The sequence below is a fragment of the Lagopus muta genome, chromosome 1 (genome assembly GCF_023343835.1).
Source record: "Lagopus muta isolate bLagMut1 chromosome 1, bLagMut1 primary, whole genome shotgun sequence".
In the NCBI taxonomy this organism is placed as follows: domain Eukaryota; kingdom Metazoa; phylum Chordata; class Aves; order Galliformes; family Phasianidae; genus Lagopus; species Lagopus muta.
In genome coordinates, this window is record NC_064433.1 from 87,525,462 (window position 1) to 87,548,642 (window position 23,181).

At 38.9% G+C, this 23,181-nt stretch overlaps 1 protein-coding gene across 2 annotated transcripts in view; it reads right to left on the bottom strand.

The window, feature by feature from the left end:
• The window catches only part of GUCA1C (guanylate cyclase activator 1C), a 125,452-nt gene that overhangs the window by 66,074 nt on the left and 36,197 nt on the right, over nucleotides 1-23,181 (bottom strand). Inside the window, exons 2-5 of one of the 2 annotated variants that reach the window (XR_007373283.1) lie at nucleotides 6,984-7,102; nucleotides 5,307-6,795; nucleotides 3,356-3,438; nucleotides 60-863 (exon numbers count right to left, since the gene is read on the bottom strand). The exons of the other annotated variant lie outside the window; for it this stretch is intronic. The gene's annotated coding sequence lies outside the window, so the exon portion shown is untranslated. The remainder of the gene's footprint in view (nucleotides 1-59; nucleotides 864-3,355; nucleotides 3,439-5,306; nucleotides 6,796-6,983; nucleotides 7,103-23,181) is intronic. 2 annotated transcript variants of the gene reach the window in all.

The following is a 23,181-nucleotide window of genomic DNA, read 5'->3' on the forward strand; positions in this document are numbered from 1 at the left end:
CAAAGACAAATGAGAAATGACTCAAAAGGAAGCTGCGTAGTCTTCAAGTAACAGCTGACCTGGGACTGCAGGTTTTCACGTTGCTTTTGATGTGTCTCAATTGACTGTCTCAGGTGATTCTTTTTTGTTATTTGACAAATGTAGTCATTTCTTCAAAGCACCCAGAGGAGTATAAGATGAGCCCCATGGTCTATCATACCTCCAGCATAGGACCAATCAATACAAGAGAAAGAAGCAGCAAGAGAGGAATATAATGTGTTATCAGCATCTTGCATTCCCTAGCAAGAAGCTATCTTTAACAATTTAAAATAAGGAACTGTTCTCATAGGGGATTATTCTCCAGAGTGACTATAAGAGAGGCTTTATCTTATACAATAGCTCCTTCTCTGAATGTACTCTATATCATTTCTGTTAACACTGAATGACAAAATAGGTATTACTAACTTTAGATGATAGCTTTAGGAAGCATGCAGCTCTCAGAGAAAGGCCCTGGATGTATGCTAGCAATGCTTACCAGATCCACAAAGAAGGCCTGTTGTTAATTGCACTAAGGGCAGGTTAAAAAACACCTTCATAAAGACTGTGCTAAATTCATACACCGACAAGTCTGCCTGAGCACAGCTGCCTACCTGGAGACAACAGCTCTTCCCTGTCAGGTATGTGGATCAATTGGAAACAGGGTGCAATTTCTTTCACAGAGTTACTTTTTGGAGTAGAATGGTACTGGCGTATGGTTCCCCAACACAGTTTTGCATCCAAATGTCCATGGATTTCTCCAATGTTTCCCACACAGAATCAGTATTTTGTTGAGACCCACTTGCTGCCAGGCTCTCAGTCAGACATACTCTTGCTAGCTGAAGAATCTGGTGAAATTGAAACCACAAACTTGTTGGGAAAAGCATGGTTACTCAAAAGCTATTTTCACTATTAGACTGGGTCCAGTAGAATTATATCACCAATGTTTGGTGTGAGCTTGCCAGAGGTGAGCAGAAACATCTACTGCCGTGAGACGGAGATAATGAAATATACTGGGGAAATAGTTGCCAGCTGTAGTTCACAAAAAGATGCTAAGTATTTTACTCCCTACAACTACTCTCTACAATGCTACTCTCTACAACTCTCTATACATATATAATTATATAATTGCACAATAATAGAGCAAAACACAAACACACATAGAAGACATTCAACCTTTGCTTTCTATACGTACTTTTGCTCAGTGTGATTGATTACTGTAGCAGCACTGAAGGTGTTAACTCAGTGCCAAATCTTTCACTACATCAAAAAGATTCAAATGATTAATTGGAAGGTTACTGTTCCTCTGGGTACAGGGATTTTTTGCACAAGACCAAATTCCCCTAGGCTGTTTGGTTTTTACACTGGAGGAATATCTCTGAACTCTCCATGTAAATCACAGAACAAGGAGTGAACCCAGAAAAGGCAAATCAAAGTGATTACATTATGGTAGGCATGGGACCTGATGTTTAATTTTGTGCCACATTTCTTTGCTTCTTCTGCATTCTGTGCCTAACTGCATTTTTCCTTGATGTGTATTAATTTAACATAGTAAGAGGGCTTCAGGCAATTGCTGCCTTTGAAAACCTAAGCTAACCTTCAGCATAGCCCATCACAAATGAGCCTGCTTTTTATCATATACCCCAAGGTACTGCCTGATCCCAGAATAGATAGCAGTCAGGACAGACGAAGGGCCGTGACACGAAGTGTAAGAGATGATTGCCAATCTACAGCAGGGATGACTGAATCCTGCTGGCAGCCCTCTCATTAAAAAGTCAGGAACTGGGACCACAAATCCTACTAGGAAAGAAAATATGATGCCATAGAAATGACTTGACATATGAAAAACCATATGAAGCAGTTCCAAAACGTTTCCAAGAGTGATGCTGCTAACTGGAATCACTTCACAAAGGAAGACAACATACACCACTTCGTAGCTGGTACAATGTAGTGCTGCAGCCCAGTAAACACTGTCCTGACATTGCTAGTACAGGCCCACAGGTGTCCTGCTGAGTTTCCAGGGATTCAGGAGTACAGCTTGTCAAGCTCACTCTGTCTCAGTTTCTCTTGACATGCCTGCAAATTCCTAACTTAGCTATAATAACAATTTTTCTTATAACTGGTGGTTATACCTAATGTTGTTTTTTTTTTTTTTTCTTTCTTTTTTTTTCCTTCTCATGTTTGTATGATATAAGCACAGTTTTATGGAGAGCTTCTCCATAAAAGGTATGTTATGGTACAAGAGGCCTTAATAAATACAGACACAGGATGTGGTCTGGAGAAGCGCACACGTGGGACAATGAGATGGAGCACAGCCTGGAGGCCCCAGCACTATAACAGCTTGAACATGGTCAGTTGAAGAAATGCAGACTCAGCTGGGCAAAGCCACATTTAAAGGTACAAAAAGAACAAAAAGAAAGCATCCAGCTTCCGTAGAATTCACTGTGTAAAGGAAATTTAGATGTACAATGAATAAAGAGCAATCAAGGTGTAAAGTATGTTAGCAAATGTATAAGTATTACTTCAAGAGACTCCTAAGTTAAGAGAAATGAACAATATTACATTCCTTCTGACTAAAAATTCAATCTGTACGATTCCCTCTTATTCCCAAAACCTTCAGTGTTAGGGCCCCAAGGGCTCCATACACTTGTGGGAAAGCAAGGATTCTCTCCTCTGGCATCATCACTCTCATGACAGCAAAAGAATGAAAAGATCCATGCCCTGATCCAGTCTTTCTTCTCTTGAAACATTCTCATGTGCAGCCTCACATCTGACCAGGAGAGCTATGTGCCTCCAAGAATATGTACAGTCACGGACTTCTTAATTTCATGATTTACCAGAGCCAAATTACCTTTTACACCATCCAGGTGAGTCAGCAGCTATCACTAGCTTTCTGAATGACTAAGCAGCAAACAAAAAAACCAGTATCATCACACCTATAGGCACTGGTAGACTAAGGGGGTGAGCAGCACGTTGTTCTCCACCTCATGTTACTGCTGCAGACATTACAACATGTGCTTGGCCCAGACATCTCATCTCTTAAACAATGTTCAGAGCTGTGATTAAGTCACCAGAGGACTCCTTGAATGTTGGATTCATTTTTGTCCCCAAAGACAAAGTTCAAAGTCCCAAAGTTCCCAAATTTGAGCAAGTTGTCCATCCATGTCTAAGCGCTTTTAAGTTAAATACTTTAGCAACAAGAAACACAGAGAAAGAGAGAAAGTTGTGTAAAATACTATTCAAAATCAAACCAATGGCTCCTATTATCCAGGAGACTGTCTGCTTCAGCTCATGCTTGGATGACTCCCCATTTTGAAAAATGAATAAAGAGAGCACATACCCCACTTGAGCTTTTATGAGTAGCATTCATACAGTGGACACTGGAAGTATTTTATTCCTTCTACTCTTCCTTGCCAGCTAGAGCTGAGGAAAAAGCAACATTATTTATTTATTTTACCTTCCAGAGTCAAATTAACAGATGAATCAGGCAACAAAGAGAAAGGTATTTAGACAGAGATAGACTGAGGCTGTGTTTAGCAGGTGGAATCAGAAATATGGAGACTTAAGCCTATCAATATATTTCCAGAGATCTGTGTAATAACAGCAATTCAGAGCTTTTATAGCTACACAAATCTGTCAAACACTGCTTCCATGGTATTTCAGGAGGGAATTGGTCAAAAAGCTTTTTACAGAGAGATAGGGGAGTTTTATAGAGAGAGAGGGGAGATCAGTTCAGACCTGATCTATTTGATGCTTCTTTAAAGTATTTTCTTTAAAGTATTGGAACACCACCCTGCCCACGGTAGAAAAGGGAGTGTTATCAAGCAAACCCAAAATAAATTACAAAAACAATGGCAGCTCTCCAGAGGCAGTCAAAAACCACTCCCCAAAGCACACTGGTTAGTGTAGGATGAGGAAACTAGAGGGAAAGAAGCAGTATTGGATCATATCAGAGGTCCAAACTATGAAAAAAAATCTCCAAAATGGAGGACAGTTCCTCTTTCAAAGTGACAAGCTCATGTTTATACTGAAAAAAGTCCCTACTTTCAAAACCTAATTATTCCAGCTACCAGCACAGAACTGAGGACTTAAAGACCCTAAACAAAACAGGCTATCATGTTTTATTTATAAGAAATTCATACTAAGATTGTTTATTACTTTCACTACTGAATTATAAGGAAGCTCAGGTTTTATTCACGCTGCATATATTTTGTAATACACACTGGAATTAAGGAATTCTACAAAAAGCAGATTACAGTTTTTAAAACATTGCTTTAACTTGGACACACCAAGGGTCTCATCTAATTTGCATACACATATATGCATGTTGTATTTTAAATTAACATCTCTTGTATTCGCTTTTCCTTTTATCTTTCCTTGCTAGTGGAGCAGAAACGGCTTGAGTTCCCCACTACTAAAACACCATGGAAAGGATTGGCCTTTGCCTTTCTGATCTGGGTGAGGGTACAAGCAGGCTGCCCTTTAGGATGAATCTGCTTCAAAACCACTCTGCAGCCAGCTGCCCATTTAGGACTGCATTTGTTTATCCCAGCCCTTCTGCTTCTTGAATTAAACACTGCCTATGTCAAAAATAGTCTGACAAGCAAATGACCTTGTTTAGATCTCAATTTAGCTTTTGAATTGCTAATATCCATCTACACAAAATATGCTCCTTAAGCGGTGTCGGGGCATTTACTGATTTTGTTCCCACATCCATTCCCAGACAAAGGGACAGCTGCACAGCAAGAGCCTCAACTATCTGGTTACTATTTATTCTCAGCATGCAAAAAGACTCCAGAAATTGCCCCTGGTGCTGTTTATGACCTGTGTCCTCTCCCTGTGCTCGTCTTCTACTTTGCTGATGGATTAACAATGACATCCAGACAGGAGAAAAGAAAACAAATCATAAAAAACAAGCACTGAACAAGCCCTGTCCAGCTATGCCAAGCAGTAAAGGCTTGCATATTGCTATATTATTCCAACACTGGACCAGACTACATTGTGTGGATGCAAGCCTGCTTCTCACAAGCTGGCCTCATTACTTCTAAAGGCACACCCATCACACCCACTGTGCCAGAGAAACCAGAGCAAAACCAGATGGAACTCAAAGCAGCGAGCAAGGCAAGAACCTGAAACACACCACTGGCAAGAGACAGGGAAAAACCTTCAGAGTCCAGGAGGGTAACAGATCTGTGAGCCCAGCCCTGAGCATGCAGGGGCAAAAGCTGCGATGTGAAATAACACAAACAAGAGTACCAACTCTGTGTTTAAGGTGATGAAAAAAAGAATACCTTTTACCATCATGGCTCCTTTTCTCCTTCTTTGGTTCTTGTTTTTCCACATGTTCTGTTCATGTGGCCACTGCTATAAATAAAAAATCCATCCTGATTTCTGTTCTTTCTGTTTCTTCCAGATATTTCAGAGAGGTTCTTTGGCTATATTTAATTGTTCATTGGCTGAAAACTGAACATACTGCTACTTTTCTTTATATTTTTTATACTTACCATACTTCCAGTCTCATAGCAATTGTCAGACTGTGTTTGGTTGGAATTCAATCATTGTCATTGAACTGCTGTAAATGTGAAAGACAAAATAATAGCACAATCCATTTATAAACTCCTCCTTTCTGACATCAGAAAGTCAGGGACTGTTGAACACTGGCAGCTGATGTGGTGAATATGAGCTGCAGAAGTATTTCCTACTGCAATCATGATGATGGACAAGCCACTTTGCTTGAAGAGAAGACTTTTCAAAATAGATAACTGAGGTAGCTTTAATTTCCAGTATTGTTTCAAAGATCACAGAGCCACACTGTGCTGAGGAGATAAAATTATAGAGAGTACCTATGGAATAGAGCAGAATACTGGTTTTCTCTGGAAGTATTCCCAGTGATATCCCAAATCAGCTCTGAAGGCAATCTGGCCAACAATAACAATCCAAATTCTGCATTTCTTTCCCTCTTTCCAAAGGAATACACCAAGTGGATAACAACATTCCCATGAGGAAGGGTTATGAGCCCAACTGTTTTTAACAGAAAACTGCAATGAAACAACAGAATGCTACATGCAGAAATCAGCACAGGAAAATACTAGCTGGCTTGGAACAGTGGAATATTCCTCTAGAGAAACACACCATTTACAGACTGATGGCAGCCTCCTGTGCAGCACCCTTCCTGTCCTAAGTTTGCTCAACTACATGCTTCAGAACATCTGCTTTGACATGAGTTTGGTTTCATTTCCCAGGAATGGGTTATTTTCCTCTAACATTTCCAGTAAAGATACTGTGTTTTAGAAACTGATTACAGGTATGTATTGCATGCATCCATCCTACAGCACTTTTCTTTCTGTCCATAAGGGAACCTTTCTTTTCATATTTTGCAACTTTTCCTTCTTCTTCAAGCTCCTAACACATTCATTCTGTGTTTCTTGACCGTTCAGTAGCACAGCTTGAAGATACTTCATCACGGGAACAAGGAGGAAAATCAATTTACATTTACATCAGGTAAAACAGAGCTAGTTACAAGCTCATGTAAAAGAGAATATGAGCTGTGCCCCATGTTGATGCAAAACTGTTTCTTTTCTCAGAGCTGTCTTCACGCTTCTAAATAACATTGCACGCTGGAAACAGAATCTGAACAACTTGAAAAGGCTGCGAAGCCACCACTTCTGCTGCTCAGGAGATGGGGCTGAAGGCAGCAGCAGGATACCCAGACGCAGGGCTCTTGAAAGATTTTACTGCTTTGCTTTCCACAGAGGTAAGAAAATGAAATCAAAGTCAGTCCTGTGAGATGAGGAAAAAAAAAAACAAAAAAAAAAACAACAAAATCACTGGATTTGACAACTAGAAATAATGCAAACAGTGGAACATAGTTAAAGACTACAGGTTCCTTCCAACACTACAAAATGTGCACACTGTCAAAATAATAATTTAGAAAGTAATTTAGGTTCAATGGCTAGCAATTTACTTACCTGCGCCTGCTGCTGGTTCTCCTCTTCAGTGTTTTTATTACTCCAGCAAAACTGTATATGCTTCCAGAGGGAAGGAGCCTTGCTGTTATCACCCCCTGGAGAAACTAGACAGAATTTGCCTGTGTTCATGGAAAGAGAAAGAAGACTGTGCAAATAAGTAAAGAAGAAAAAACATTTATTTGTTCTTTCCACAGTACAGCTGATTTAAACATAAAGAAATATTAAAAAAAAATGCAGTATATGTAAACTTAGGGAAATATAATCATATACTCTGCTTACAACCTGATCTTGGAGGACTAATAGAATTCAATACCGAAGCTGCTAAGTACTTCCTAACAGCAAATATGTAATTAAGAGCAAACTGTTCAGTTGATTTTCTCTATTGTCTAATACTACCAGCAGGATGCATTTCAAAAACCTTTCATGCAGTTTGTTTTTAACATTGTTTGGAACAATTACATGAAAAAAAAACTGGGTACTTATCCAAAAGTATGTCATTGTTGATCTTCCATAGGAATACCCCGGGTCCTATAAACCAGGTGTTGCTATATCATATTGCAAGTGAAAGGCAACATTTCAGAATTTTTTTAAGCGAGATTATGCATGCTACAGTGCCTCATGGAGTTCATGCAAGTAGCATTCTTGCCAGCACTTTAATTGGCACTTAACTTCTTTTACAGCTTGTTTGCCTAGACAGCCTGCATAAAGTGTAGCTTAGAGCATTATAAAACACAGCCTTACAGGAAATACGAATATTCATTTGATAATTGCCATGACAACTCGGCAACGTTAGATTTAAAAATCATTAGTTTGGTATCTGTGAGATGCTGAGTGCTTTTCCACCTCCAGGCATCTCAGGGCTGGAGGAGCTTGGAGCATCAGCTCTGGGAGGGCTCAGGCTCAGAATCACAGTCATTCACACAACAACAGCAAAAATTGTTCAGAGATTTATTGGGCTGAGCAGCATATCCCCCCATTCACACAACAAGATGGCTCACGATAAGTCCCTTTTAATGAGAAAATAAAATTTGATTGCAGATATAGACACATAGGAAGAATAGAGAATAACGTAACCTACAACAGTCTGAAAATACTTGTTATACAAACCCAAACTTCACAGCAACGTGCTGATTGCTGAAACTTTTTGACAAAACCAAATGGGAAGTGCATGGAATGGGATGGCAGACTTGGAGTTATACAGATGACGACATGGTTGATGGCCAGGTAATTAGTAAAATGTAATTTATTTAGTCTCAGAATGAGAGTTTCACAATTCTCTGCTCTAGAAAACTTAGAAATTTAGCTTCTTGGCTATAATTTTATGGTATATAGCATTTGCCATCAGTACATTGGTATTTGGGAAAGGAGGTGTTTGGTTTTTTTTTTTTTTTTTTTTTTTGCCTTTTCTAATGATGATCAAGATGAAGGGTGAATTTTATACATCCATTGAAACAGAAGCAGACAGCGTTTCTTAATACATGAAGGGTCATACAATGTACTCCTACAGTTATCACTCATTTACCTTCTGACAGAGCACCACCTGAGCAATGCTCAGCACTAGCTAGCAACATTGCTGAACACATGTTCTGAAAACATGATCTGTCATCTGAAGCCAATATAGAAACCAGAAATTTCTTCTCAACATAGAGATACCATTTTCAAAAGTACTGTTCATGGCTTTTTGAATTTCATGAGAGAAGGGAATCATAATCTGCATAGCCTGGATCCAAGCTACCTAGTGTGCGAACCTAACAAGCATTGTGAACAAGTGCACCACCACCACAGGCTGCTCTTTGATTCATACAAATGGATTTCTTAACTCAACCTGACATCACAGCTGATTAGACAAATAAAATTTCTTGGATAACACTAGTGCTGGTAATAACATTTTCTGAACGAGACAGCTATATTTCATGCTAAAAATAAATATATAACTGCAGGTTGTTAGAGGTCCTGGAAAAACTTGTACAACAACTAATAAGGAAAAGCAGGTATTTTATAAATGACCGTCTCTTCTCTCATCCTTGTTTATATTGGTTGTTTCTAGCTAATACACAAGTTAGCCAAGAGATGCAGCCAATATACAAGGTAAAGTGCTGAGCAGAACACAAGCTATATTAAAGTTGAGCTGGGCATATTAAAGTTGAGTTGACAACAGAGGTTAACCAAGGGAGGCATGAATGCTAAAAGAACCCTCTTCTTTCCATTCCTCTGACCTGCTCTATTAAACATTCCCCTGTTCCTGGGAAGTACCATACGCCAAAGGAGCAGGCAGTGATGGAGGAGCAGAGGCTACAGATACTCACTGCAACAGCCCGACTGTTGCATCACGGGATATTCATGAGCAGCAACAGAAAAGGAGAAAGTCATGGTCATCAAATACTCCTCTGAAAAATTGAAAAGAAAAAGGTTGGGAACTGCTGGTTTACGTCCTGTGTTGTGAAATGATATCACTGGCTCCCTATCAAAGAAGCTCTTGGAGCTGAAAGGAGACAAAGCCTAAATCTGTGATGTTTCTGACACCAGCTTTCAATGCTTAGCTGCAACCAGAGAGAATCAGAAAGCACTCAAACTGCTCAAGGGAGAATACTTAGATGAAAGAAGACACCATTAAGATAATTTTGCATACAAGAGATCACTACAAGACAGCTCTTCCTCTAAAAAGGAGTAGCAGTTTTGTGATCTTTAAAGCTAATTTGGATATTCTCACTGATTACACAGAGAGCTTTTCAGAGAAAATTGAAATGGGAAAGGGTTCTTAGAATTAAGAATGATTTAAGAAGATGGGACAATGCTCAAATGATGCTATAACTTTTGAAGAGTGAATTAGTCTCATTATCACACTTTGTTTCTTTTTCGTTGTTGTTTCTACTAGTGCTGAATTTTAAGAGCCATTTCACAAATGTTACCAGAAATGTCCATTTATGTAATAGTGTTCATTTACCTAGAAAGCTTACATTGACATATGAAGTGCAAGCTACCTGTGAACAAGAAAACTAACAATTGACAGTGGATTTGCAGCAATTCCAAAACTGAAAATGATTAATGGGATGATTTCATGAATTTCTGATTGCTCTCAAGAGTCTGTTTTGAAATGGAAACTGGTAAAATATGAAAAAATATAGCAGAGATTATATATTTTCCCCAAAGTCACAAATTCAAAAAATTAAGCCTAAACACATTCGAGTGGTAGAAAACAGCCATCCAAGAACTGAAGATTTCCTATTAGAAACAGAGCTACCGGCTGCTTTCCCAAACTAGCAGATTGAGCACAGATCTCAAGGTTCCTTACCATGCGCAACTTCAAACTGATGCAAAATGCTGACTTACATAAACTGGATAAATACGTGCAGTGCTGGGAAACCCAAGTTTAACTACTCAGTGCACCCGTGGTGGTACATTTTGAAGAAAGGATAAATTAAACAGATGTTACAGCTCCACCTACTGAACCAAGAAGAAAGGATGAGAAGGGGTATAATTAGCCACTGTAACAAACCGGAGCAACTGAGGATCTATGCAGACTCTGAAATAGATCTTTTGTTTTATTACATTCTGACACAGCCATCTGACCTGCCCTTGTTGTCTTGCTCAAGATCACCTCTTGTCCAATACCATAAGCCACCTTAAGGAAGTGGGGGGCTATCAACTTGTCCCATTAGAAGCAGCAGCCTGGTTTGGAAACTCACTTAAGTTGTGATGGTGTCATTTCTATCTTTACTTACTCTTTGGCTAGCACAAAAGCCAGGTTTGTATGTGTAGCCTTTATTTCAGAAGGAGCTTGCTGCAGATGTTGCATGTGTTCTAAAATCATGAAGTAAACAGGGATTTTGTAAACCATTAGTGCCTTTTTTATTCTGTATAACAAAAACTACATGAGAAGTTGATCAATGCAGAAAAACAAACATCATCTTGTTAAAAAATGTAAACATATAGCCGTAGTTTCAGCAGACTCTCTGTCTTCATTCTCTGGCAGTAAGTGCAAATCAAATACACTATTTTGAAGAATGCTACTCACAGATATATGCCTTTTGGTACTAAAAGTGGCTGCCAGCCAGAAATTCTGGCTGTTGCAGAAACCTTTAAGACAACAGCAGAACAGCCAAGTACTTCCTACACATTTGGATCATGGTAACAAAGGAGAAATAACTGACAGATGCCAAAAGAAAACTTCATCAATAACTTACAAAGAAAAGTACAAAAGACTGTGGCAACACTGCAGGACAGGAAAAAAGCAGTACAGATAGCATTAATCTTTCATGCCACCTGAAAGATTTTTGCAATGAGCAGAGACAGTGCTATGTGATTCAAGAGCCAGTAAAACTAAATATTGCACCTGAAGGAATGGAGCGTTCAACAGTATGACAGGTACAACAAACAAATGATGAGACTTTTAGTCAGGAGTATTACCAGAGCCCAAACAGCCACAGAGCATTGGCAAACACACAGAACCCAAAATGTCAAAACAAAAGTAAAAAGAAATGAAATAAAGAAGCCGCATAGAGTATAAACCAAACAAGAAACGACACTAATAATAACTGGAACTTGAAAACATGTCTAATGTTTCCAGGCTGCAGTTCACCAATTTAAAGGCTGAAAGATGATGGCTAAAAAGAAAGCATTTAAATCAGTGAGTAGGGAATTTGGAGTCAGACTCCTTGAAGGGCAGACTCAGTTGTGTGTATCTTGGTCCTGCATGTAGTGCATTTTGCCTTCTGCTGTTCTGTATAAATGAGTTTTCTTGACAAACACAGACTGAAGTGGAGACTTGAATCCTAAATCAGCAGGCAGTGAAGGAAAGTAGTTGATAAGGAGCCAATCCTGAAATAAGCAAGAGTGGATGAAGAGACAAGAAATGTAAATTGAAGATTTGTAGCATAAATAATCCATTTTCATAATTTGATTGTTATGAGCATGGTGAATGAAGAAAAAAAAGAGATGTAGTAGCAATCCAGAAGATACTTTTCCATGCAGGAGGCTATCTGAGGAAGACAGCCGACATCTGGAGAGAGAAGACTGATGGGAGCTGAGAAGCAGAACAGGTTTCCCTAGAATCTCTGGGGCCCAGGAGTGTCAAATTATGAATGTTCTAATTCTACTCATCCCAAACAACAGCAGTTGCCCCAGCTGCACGGTTTGCAGAAGAGAGAGGTTATAAATCAACAACTGATTCATAGCAGAAGAGCAAGACAAATGATTTCTTTCCTTCCTAATTTCAAGAGCATGAAATTGCCCAGCACAAAAAGGTGTAACTACACGAATTCTTTGTTCCATTTCCATTACTAAAAAAGTTTCAGAGACAAGTTATGAACTAAAGACAGCGCTACCAAAAATCTATCCAGATGATCTTTCTTTGCCTTACAGTCACCTCCCCCAGATAAATAAAAAGCATTTAAAATGGCATGCATCAGTAGAGAGAACAAAAAAGAAGCCAACAAACAGAACTGAACTAAACTCTCATCCCTCAGGTGAGAGAGGTATTATGTAGAGTGGGCTAGACTTAATTTCATTCTAGGATCACTTTCTGAAGTTGTAATAAACATAAGAATGTGGGAGCACATTGTGGAATCTGAAGAGATTCTGATTTCACTGGAAAAATGAGGAAGAATAAATATGTTCAAAAGCAGAACAGGCAATTGGTACTAAAATGGAACAAATCACAGAAAAGTCCATTAAATATGACTATGAGCCAAGATAATGGGCTTAATATTTAAAAGTGATCAAATATAAAGAAGGGACATGCAAACGAATGAATGTTATTCTAGAGATGAGACATGGAAAGTGATGGAGAAAGGGAATATTGTCACTAAAACACATGTTTAGAACAACAGAATAGACAGTTTTTCTTCTAAAGAAGGAATGAAGTGGTTTGGACCCTCAGAAATAACTTCAGCATTTACTTAGCACCTGAAGCGTGGGTGGCATTGGATGGTGCTGCTAAAGGATCACAAAGCAGCATCCGTCACAATTGCACGGCAGCAGCACTGTGCCCTGCAGGCTCTCTGGTTTGAACACTCAAGATTGACAAGTGGCTTTCAGAGGTCATTTAAAAGGTACCAGTTAACACACACTTTTTATTGGAGAAACAGAAGCTCACGTTCCTGTTTCTAACCAAAAGCACTTTCCAATTTGTAACAGCAAACATGCAATGACTCTTTTCTTGACGCTGCTTAACAGGCAGACACCCTGACACTTCAAGAAACAAAAAGCAGCTCCTCAGGACAGAAGCTAAAGATTTCCCTATGCTAGTATCACAACTCATCAATATTTTCTTTCCTCAAATCAGCACTCATTAGCATCTCCTTATACCTCATGCTCAGCACTGTGCAAGATATCTCCCACGTGTTGACATCTCTCCTCCTACCGAGCATACCTTTCAAGTTCTTGTCATGCTACTACTGGGCTCAGCAGCTGACTGCGTGTATCTATTTCAGCATAAATGTTTACAAAATTCAAATAGGTAGAGAGTTAATGAATTTGCTTAAACACCTGTAGCGATTGAACAAATTGTTTATAGCTCAAATTGGAAAATTTGCCTAGTGGGAACAGCTACTTTATTATCGTTGAACAGTTTATCACAAATGAGCAGTTACCACAATTAGAAAAAGAAGTGGGAGAAATGATAATAGTGCAGGGAAGAAAATAATTGTCTGAACCCAAACATCTTAACATAGATATCTAAAGAAAATGCACACTCCTTAGGAGACCTCTCAGTCAGTCCCAGCATGATATGAAAATAAAGACTTAGAGCAAGAATTACTTGTAGCAGGATAAGGCAGCCAGGGAGAAAACCTAAGACAAAAATAGGAAAGCCATGAGTTTTATCCATGATTTCAGAAGCCTGAGCAGTCACAGCTGTTTTTGATTACAATTTTGTTTTAAGGAAAGTTGAGGTTAACACCCAAGACATGCAGTAGAGCCTCAGTCCTTTCCTCAGACTTGATGTTTTGCTGAGTTTATAAAGCAACTACTACAAAGACTTCTCTAAAAATCACACTTGTTTCAAACTAGCTGCGAGTCATTGATGACATTCTGCTGCACACATGACAGGTCCAATCTGCATCTCATCCTGCAATGAATAAGCAGATTTTAAACAACAAGCTTGGAAAGATTTTCAAGAGCACGGTGATGCCAAACACTATTAAAACTGGAGAGGACAGAAATATGGTCAAGGTTAAGCACTTCTGAAAAAAATCTGCTTTTGAATTCCACAGCCACAGAGGATATAGGATGAGAAAACTAAACAGCAGTGAGCTTAAATCTGATAAAATCACTGAAAGATGGACCAAATTAAAATAACAACTAAGTGTTGCCATGGAAGAAGCATGAAGCAGGGAACAGCGTGACAAGAGATGTAATTCTTCAATACCAAGAGCTTAAGAGGGCTGGGACTGAGACTTTCTAAGTACTTGCTTGAAATTCTTACCCTAACAGGAAGTTGTGTCACCAACATCTACCTGCTGGAACCCACAGGTAACTTTCTCTGTTTGCCAGACCTATCTGGCACAGACTGAATGCCCAGGAAACCCAAGACATGGGTCATGTGAATTCTGCAATTCTTTATTTTATCGAGCTGGTGCTTTACCAGAGCCCTACAACAACACAGCATTCATTTATGTGTTAGCACCCATGTTACAGACTGAGACAATGATCAATCCTTCCATAAAGACACTCTGTTTACAGCTTAGTTGCTGAATAATTGATAGCGTCAGCTTGCACACTTGGTAGGAGTCCCTCTGCCAATATTTGAGAGAGCTGGATCAGGTTCCAACATGAATGGGAATTTGTGCACGAGTCAGGCATGGAAAGATTTACTTTAGAAGCAATTCTGTGTAAACGACATGTTAAAAGATTAAGGAACCATAAAAAGAGAGCCGCATAAATGACTTACAATCCTATATTATGACTTTTAAAATACACTTTGGAGACACTCAAGAAAAAAAGTACCTGATTGTATTCTGTACCAAGTTTGCTGCCTTAGGTTGCCGTGACTGCCAAGTTGTTTTGTTGTTTTCTTTTTGTCACAGATGATTACATTTAAGTACACTTGCCTGCCAATGTGGTTTGAACTTTGCTTAAATTATGTCATTCTGCCATCTAAGTCAATTTCTCACCATCACAAAAAGGTCATTTAAGCTTTCAAGTGCAGTGGTTTGAAAATTAAAACATCTAAGGGTGTAACAATAATGCAAATCTGTTCACCTGAGATTAGAAAAGAAAGAAAAGGCCTCTGCCTTCTCAGCTTGAAAGAACACTCTCATCAGTGGGTCAAAATGCAATATTGCCTGCACAGTCTTCCAGTGACCGTCATTTTGGAAGATGGAAATACTTTGCATGTTAATAGGTTTATTTTAGGCCACAAATTACAAACTCTTTTGTATGTCAAATATTAAGTGCATTATGAACAAAGAACACGCAACCATCCCAGAGCTATAAAACTAAAGCATCCTGGATGCCTTCTGCATGCTTTGTGAAAAATCGGAGTGTTTTGTACATTTTCTTTGGAGTAAGCTTGTTAGATTCTTGCAAATAAGCTTCATCTTGAGCATTTTCACAATACTTGAATCTGACAGAACTCCTTATACTTTACTAGAAAGATTTATAACTGAACACTGTGGGCATGCAGGATGAAAATTCACCAGGCAGTTGTATTTAGTGAGGTGTGGGTGCAGGCCCAAGGCCACCTGGCAGATTTACCAAACCAAGAACAAGAGTTGCTTTCCTGCAGGACAGGAGTCATGGCTAAAAACAAGGAGAACGGAGCTTGAGATGCTGGGACAGATGGAGGTCATCATACTTCCCTGCATTACTAATGCTGCTGTATTAGGTCTTTTTTTTTTTTTTTTCCCCTTTCAGAATTTTTGGTCTAAGCCTTTGGAAGACTCACACCACAGAGGACAAAGAGTGTCATGTTTCTCTCCCACTGTCTACAAAAAGAGAACATAAGAAACATCTTCACAAATGGTCTTGTCGTGTTTCCTGCCAAATCTCTTGCTTAGACCGAAGAAGAGGAAAAACTGTGGGGATCTCAGAATAAAGAGAAGAAATTTAGCTGGGATAAGGAGAAAGACTCTTCTCCTATGGTCTCACTAGTGCAATGTATAGCATTGCTGAAGTTGGACCATTACCTAAAATAGAAAAAATATTTTGGAAATACTCCTGAATGCCAAACAAAAGAACATTCATGTCCTATTTGTGGTGACCTCAAAACAGGGAAAGCTGAGTGTAGTTTTGCAAACTGTACTTCCTTCCCCCATTTGCTGAGTCTGCTCTAGGACCAGAAGTTCCGAACCCATTGCTGTGCTTTGTACTAACCAGGTCTTGCTGAATTCTGCACAGAAGCATGGGAAATTAGAAGTACAGAGCGCTCTATAGGGAACACCACTGACTATCAGTTTTTCTTTAGGATTTCTTGTTCATAACCTTTGTTTTTCCCCTCTATACTTTTCTCAACTACCAGAAAACCCTGTTCTATTTACACCATTCAAGTACCCTGTAGGATGAAGATTTCTAAGGCATTCCTTCTAAAAATTCAGTAGTAGGATTTACAGACATCTCTGACACTCTGGCTAAATGTAAAAAAAAGAAGAAAAAAAAAAGCCACTCCCCTCCCCAAACAAACAAAAACAACCCCAAAACATAAGCCAAAAAGAATCATGCTCAAACTTTCTTCTGAAGCATCACTGAATTGCAACGAAGTAATGATGATTTCCAAAAACCACAAACAATTCTTATAGATCTATAATGAAGACACACATCAGAAAAAAAAAAAAAAGTTGAATTAAAAAAGCAACAACTAAATAAAATAAAAACAAAAAGAAAAAAAACACACCCTGAAACCCAAAGCATTCAAAGCATCTGTTTCATACATCCCCACGGATACTTCTAGGCTCTTATGTTTCAAGTAGTAAATAAAAATAAGTTTCTAAAGAGAAATATTTATTTTTTCAAACAAACACAAAAGAGGGCTATTATTTTCTGCAGTATCACCTCAAACAAATATATGGAAATAAGCTCATATTTTGAACTCCCAGTTTGACCATACTGCCTATGGTGCCATGCATATTTAATGGACCTGCTGCAAGAGGTAGAGGTGGAGGGATGTACTTTGATCTCTCTTTCCAGATCTTGCCTCTTTGAGATCTCTGGACCATCATTATAAGAATACTATTGTATGCTAATTCAAGAGAAGACAGAAGCGGAGGAACTACAGGAAATGATGCATAACTTCAAAGTATTTGTAAAATTAGAATTATGAAGAAAATGGAAAATTACATCTGTTGTTTAAGACAAGCTAAAAAAGAGGGTTCTTGAATCATGTGTTAAACAGTAACATAAAAAAAAAAACCTCACTGCAAAGGTGAGGGACATTACCTGCTTTGGCAGGGGTGTTGGACTAGATGATCTCTGGAGGTCCCTTCCAACCCCTACAATTCTGTGATTCTGTGACATAAAAGCATATACATATATCCCTCTCAAAATATAGCAGATCTGGCTGATTTCTTCTGTAATAGCCCATAATAGTGATTTATGATTTTTGATCCCAAATGATATTTAACTGTTATTCCATATTAACATGGATACTCAAAATGACATTTTAAGGTCATTACAAAATTATCACCATTAAAGCTCTGCACACTTCCTGCTTACACCATAGATGGCACCAAATAGTTGCATCAGTTTAGCTTCCAGTATCTCAAAGTTATTTCAAAGTGACTGATGCCTCCAAAACACATCGAAACTTCATACCCAATGATAGGTTCTCTTGTGCTTGGTCATCGCAAACACATTAGGACAACAACCTGAAATAATGAAAGGCATTCCCTGCATTGTTCTTATCCAATATTCTTACCCCTTAACTTTCACTTTCTTTGAGAAATCTTAAATGAAGTAATAACCCCCAAGGTAATTAGCCTTACGAAGTAAAGGATAAGAAAAGTGATGATTGCAATGAATTTTTCTTAGGGAAATTGAAGTTCTAGAAATGATCTGATAACAACTAGTTATCAATACCTGGGATCAATAGTTCTGAAATGCATGTTGTCACCACAATTCTGCTACTGAAAAATGTAGCAAAAGTTGCCGAACACTCAGCTAACATGGAAGTCAGCTGTGAACCTATAGTGGAATGTCCTGTTTATTTTGTTGTATAATCTGTCAGCCTTAAAAACGAGATTTAAATCTGTTCTCTCTGCAACTTAGTTATTGAATGACTATCAGAAAGAAATGAAGTGCATGACTAAATATCAGCTGATAGTACTGAGTTGCTCCCAGGGTCGCTGTTCTGAAAGGTTCTACTAGAATTTATGAGGTACTCAAATGCTATTTTGCCTTGACTGCCAAATTCTCAAAATAGAGCAGTAATTATGTAAGATAAGGAGATCTGGCATACCTGAGAGAGCTGCACTGCTTCACAAGCTCAAGGAGAAATCACTAAACAACTGAGAAAGACAATTTACTTTTCCATAAAAAGTAATGTGCACCATTCTAAATTCAGGTTGGGAGTTAGAAAAGGTTCTTCACCAGTGGGTGACGGGGCAGTGGGTATTCCAGGCTTCCCAGGACAGTGGGCATGGCCCCAAGTACCAGAGTTCAAGGAGCATTGGACACTGCTCTCAGACATATGGTTTGAATTTTGGGTCATCCTGCATGGAGCCAGGGGTTAGACTTGGTGGTCCTTGTGGAGCCCTTCCAACTTGATGTTCTATTCTATGATAAGAGAATGATAGCATGCATTTAGAACAAGATCACTTACGAACAGAACTCATACAACATTTCTTAGCTTTGATAGTCAACACAGTCATCGTGAGCTGTTATTAGAAGCACTACTGAAAAGAAATCTCAAGGGGACCCTAGATCAGACTTGCTACTGTCCACTGTCCTCATTTGAAGATGCAGAGTTAGCAGAGGCAACACACAAACATGTAAAAAGCATATGGGAAACTGATGCCCATGAACTCCCATGGGGAATGCAGCAGGCCAGAAACAGAAACAATTAAGGAGAAGCAGTTCCTCTGGAGTCACAGCTTCCCATGCCTTGCTTCTGTCCTGCAGAAGTATGACATTCGTGTATTTTCAGTTGTGTTTTTTTATCCCTCAACATACCTGGAAAGGTTTTTTTTTAAAATTATTTTAATTTTAGTTTTATATATACATACACATATACACGCACACTTTCAGCATGAAGATGCTCACCCTTTTTTGTTGTCAAGACAGGATCACATTTCTCCTCTGCAGATAGAAAGCCACATTTAGAGCAGAGAGAGAGCAAATAATGAATATTTCTTGGGTTTCTTACTAGAAGCCTGGGGATGAGAAACAGTACATGAGTTGTTGGTGGCCACTATTAAGAGCCCTTTAAATGCACCAGTGTGAAAACTTCTTCTTTTACTGGCCATTCTGCTTATTACTTGCTGCTTTACTAGTTGTTCAGGGACTGTTTGGAAGGCTTATGAATTACATGCTTTATTACAACAGTTCTTATTGTTCTGCTCCCTCTTTCCTCTCCTTTTGATACTAATTCTTTCTGCTCCACTATTTTTTCCATATTTTTCATCCCCTTGTTGCTTACCCTGCCAACTGTACAAGGCTTGCTGTAGTGAATCAGCTTTCCACCCCCTAATGAGTAAAAACAATGAGTCATTTCTCTAGAAAAGTTGTTTTAGCTTGCACAAGAAATCTGTTATTCAATCCCTGCTCTGTGGAGCTGCTGCATTCACCCCAGAGAGGAGGACTACACGTGGCTTCTCAGCACCCCTCAGTCTGTTTAGAGACTAGCGGAAAACATGGAAGGCTCTGGTAGGATCTGTAGTTCACTATGGGGCATCAGGCCCCACAAGGAATGGCTGTCAATGGGGTATCTCCTTACCATTCAGATGTTAGCCAGTCCCTCCACATAACAAACTCACCCTCCTTCAAAAGAGTAAGCTTTGAAAGCACAGGTGGTAGTTTCTGAACTAAGAATACACTTCACAGCCATAGAGACAGTTTGCAGTTTTCTCAGGTATGCTTTTATACATTTAATATCAAGAACAACATAAATAACTGATTTAGAAATATCACTCAATTATACATCCACAAATTCTAAATTTCAGTAGATTGAAGAGATGCTTAAGTCAAAGCTTTACCCAACCTGCTTGTGTGACAAAGAAAAACAAACTACATCATTAGGACTTCCTTTCTCACAAAACATTTAAAAGTGCTTATGTCACTGCATCATCTTAGTGAATAATATGAAATCTTTTCCAATTTGAAAATAATAAGGTAACGAAAGAGCTGATTACTATCAAATGGCTTGTTGTCAAGGTTGTTACTTTAAAAAGACAGAAGCAGATCTGATGCCCCTATTTTAACATGTTCAAGTTAAATTTGCAGTACTAGTGCTTTTATACTCATGACAATTTGAGGACAAGCAAAGTTTGCAGAGAAAGGAACAAACATTTTTGACCCAGTGTTGTCCTGCAGCATTTACACACTGGGAAATTTGTCTAGTTTTCCCAACTAAATCAGATAGAAACTAAGTCACCATCTCTGGAGGTACTCAAAAAACATTTTGATGTTGTACTAAGGGCATGTTTTAGTGGGAAAATAGTGGTGGAGGTTGACAGTTTGACTAGATGATCTTGGAGGGCTTTTCTGACCTTGGCAATTCTATGGTTCCATATTCATGTGAAGCACAAATATGAATGAAAACTGTCAACATTTTTCTGAAAACCTCTGAAACAACAGCAAGCAGAATGATTAAAAAATAAATATTTCAGAAATATTTATCAGCAATAACCAGGAAAAAAAAAAATAATTTAGGAGGTTCATCTGAAATATTAAAAACAACTGTTGTTTAGACAGTGAGTTAGATAACCCATTACCTTCCCAGTGCTCACAGTTATATAATTTTACTCCATCCAGATTTTGGAACTTGTTATTAAAAACTTGTTATTAAATGAATTTGTTATGACCCTATGATTTCAAAGCAAACCCTTGGACTGTTATCTGTCTGTCATAGCATCAAATCACCTCTGAGTCTCATGTCTACTTAGAAAACCTTCAGGAATAAACAAAATCATTTGTCTCCTTGAAAAACAAATAGGGTGTTCATTTACTGAGCTGTACCTGTAGATTATATATAATATATTTATCATTATATTATTATCATTATATATATGATATTCATTAGATAACATAATTGCAGAATATGTAGTTTCAGAAATGTACGCTATTTTTCTTTGTACTCCTGTTATTCATGATAGTTCAGAAGAAGGCAGTTACATGAAGCACACATTATCATTCATCTTACTTGGAACTTGACACATTTTCCCACAGTTTACCACACCTGGTCCCGCTCTCATACACACCTCTCCCTGCCCCCTCATTTTCTCTAATCACTGCCAGAAGCAGACTGCAAAGACAAATGGCCAAATTTCAGTGGCCTGATTCACATTCTACCTATATCAAATAGTAAATATCAATCTTCATATACAAATTAGTTAGTATTTGAATCCCGTTTGGAATAATAGGAAAAACTTCCTTACAGAAAGTGTTGTGAAGCACCGGAATAGGCTCCCCAGGGAGGTGGTTAAGTCACCATCCCTGGATGTTTTTAAAAACCTTTTGGATGTGGTGCTCAGGGACAGAGGGTTGTTAGTTAGGATAATATGGTTAGGTTGTAGTTGGACTTGATGATCTTCAAGTCTTTTCCAACCTGAGCGATTCTATGATTCTATAATGTTCTGGGTATTTCAGGAACATAAATATGTTGATCTTCAGTATTTAGAGGATTTAAGTTCAGTTTTCCTTTTTCCAACATAAGGAGAAAAACAATAAAGGAAAGTGGCTTGTATAAGTGCAATAGCCAACTGGCCATAGAATCATAGAATGGCTTGGGTTGAAAAGGACCTCAAAGATCATCAAGTTCCAACCCCCTGACACGTGCAGACCTCCAACCTCCACATCTAATACTAGACCAGGCTGCCCAGGGCCCCATCCAACCTGGCCTTGAATACCTCCAGGGACAGAGCACCCAGAACCTCTCTGGTTCCCCTGACATCCAATCTAAATTTTTGCTCCTTCAACTTAAAATCATTTCCCCTTGTCCTGCCATTATCTACCCTTGTAAAGAGTTGATTTCCCTCCTTTTTGTAGGCTCCCTTTAGGTACTGAAAAGCTGCACTGAGGTCACCCCACAGCCTTCTTTTCTCTAGGCTGAACAAGCCCTGCTCCCTCAGCCTGGCTTCATAGGGGAGGTGCTCCAGCCTCTTGATGGTCTTTCTGGCTCTCCTCTGGACCATCTCCAACTGCTCCCTGTCTTTCTTGTACTGGGGGCTCCAGACTTGGACACAGTACTCCAGAGGGGGCCTCACAAGAGCAGACTAGGGAGGGACAATCACATCCCCATCCCTGCTGCCACCCCTCTTCTGATGGAGCCCTGGATTCCATTTGCTTTCCGAACTGCAAGAGCACACTGCTGGTTCATGTTACATTTTTCATCCACCAGGACTACTATGTCTGAAATCACTCTGCTTCTGTGCGCTATCACAAAAACACTACAGTTGCATGCCCCATGGATGCTGTTTTCTAATACAAAGCCAGCAGATCTGCCACGTGCTGGTAGTTGCTGTAGGTAAAGAGCTCTTTTCCCAGGGAAAATCCTCCTTCTCAGTGTCTTTCAAAGACTTAAATATGAAAAGCTGGCTCGCAAGAGTACCTCACAAACCTCTTTAGGAAACAACTTAAAGATACCAGGATACAGACTTTGCATTCTCCTCTTTGTAGCAGTGGGAAACAGCCAGGACATCAAATGACAAGTATTTGAATTTCTTTTTAAAAAAGTCAATAAAAAAGAAAATTGTAAGAGAATGTAAGAGGACAAGATAATAACCAAGATGGCTAAGGACTCCCCCACTACAACAGCATGTAGTTTCTTCGCCTGAGAGTAATGAGCAATGAAGTCCAGCATTGTCACAGCAGTAAACTTTAATATTATCCGTATGTCAAGTTGCAAAACACAATGCCTCAGTTATGCAAAAATTTTTTAACACACAGTCTTCACACCAATGAAAATTACCACCCTGACAATCATTTGTAAGAAAGAGTTTTTGGGAAACTGTCCGCGTAGAAGTGTAGTGATATGATTACATGTTGATACATTTCTCATGAGCAAATGGTATTGATATAAATTTTATTAAAATATTAGATTTAGAAGATA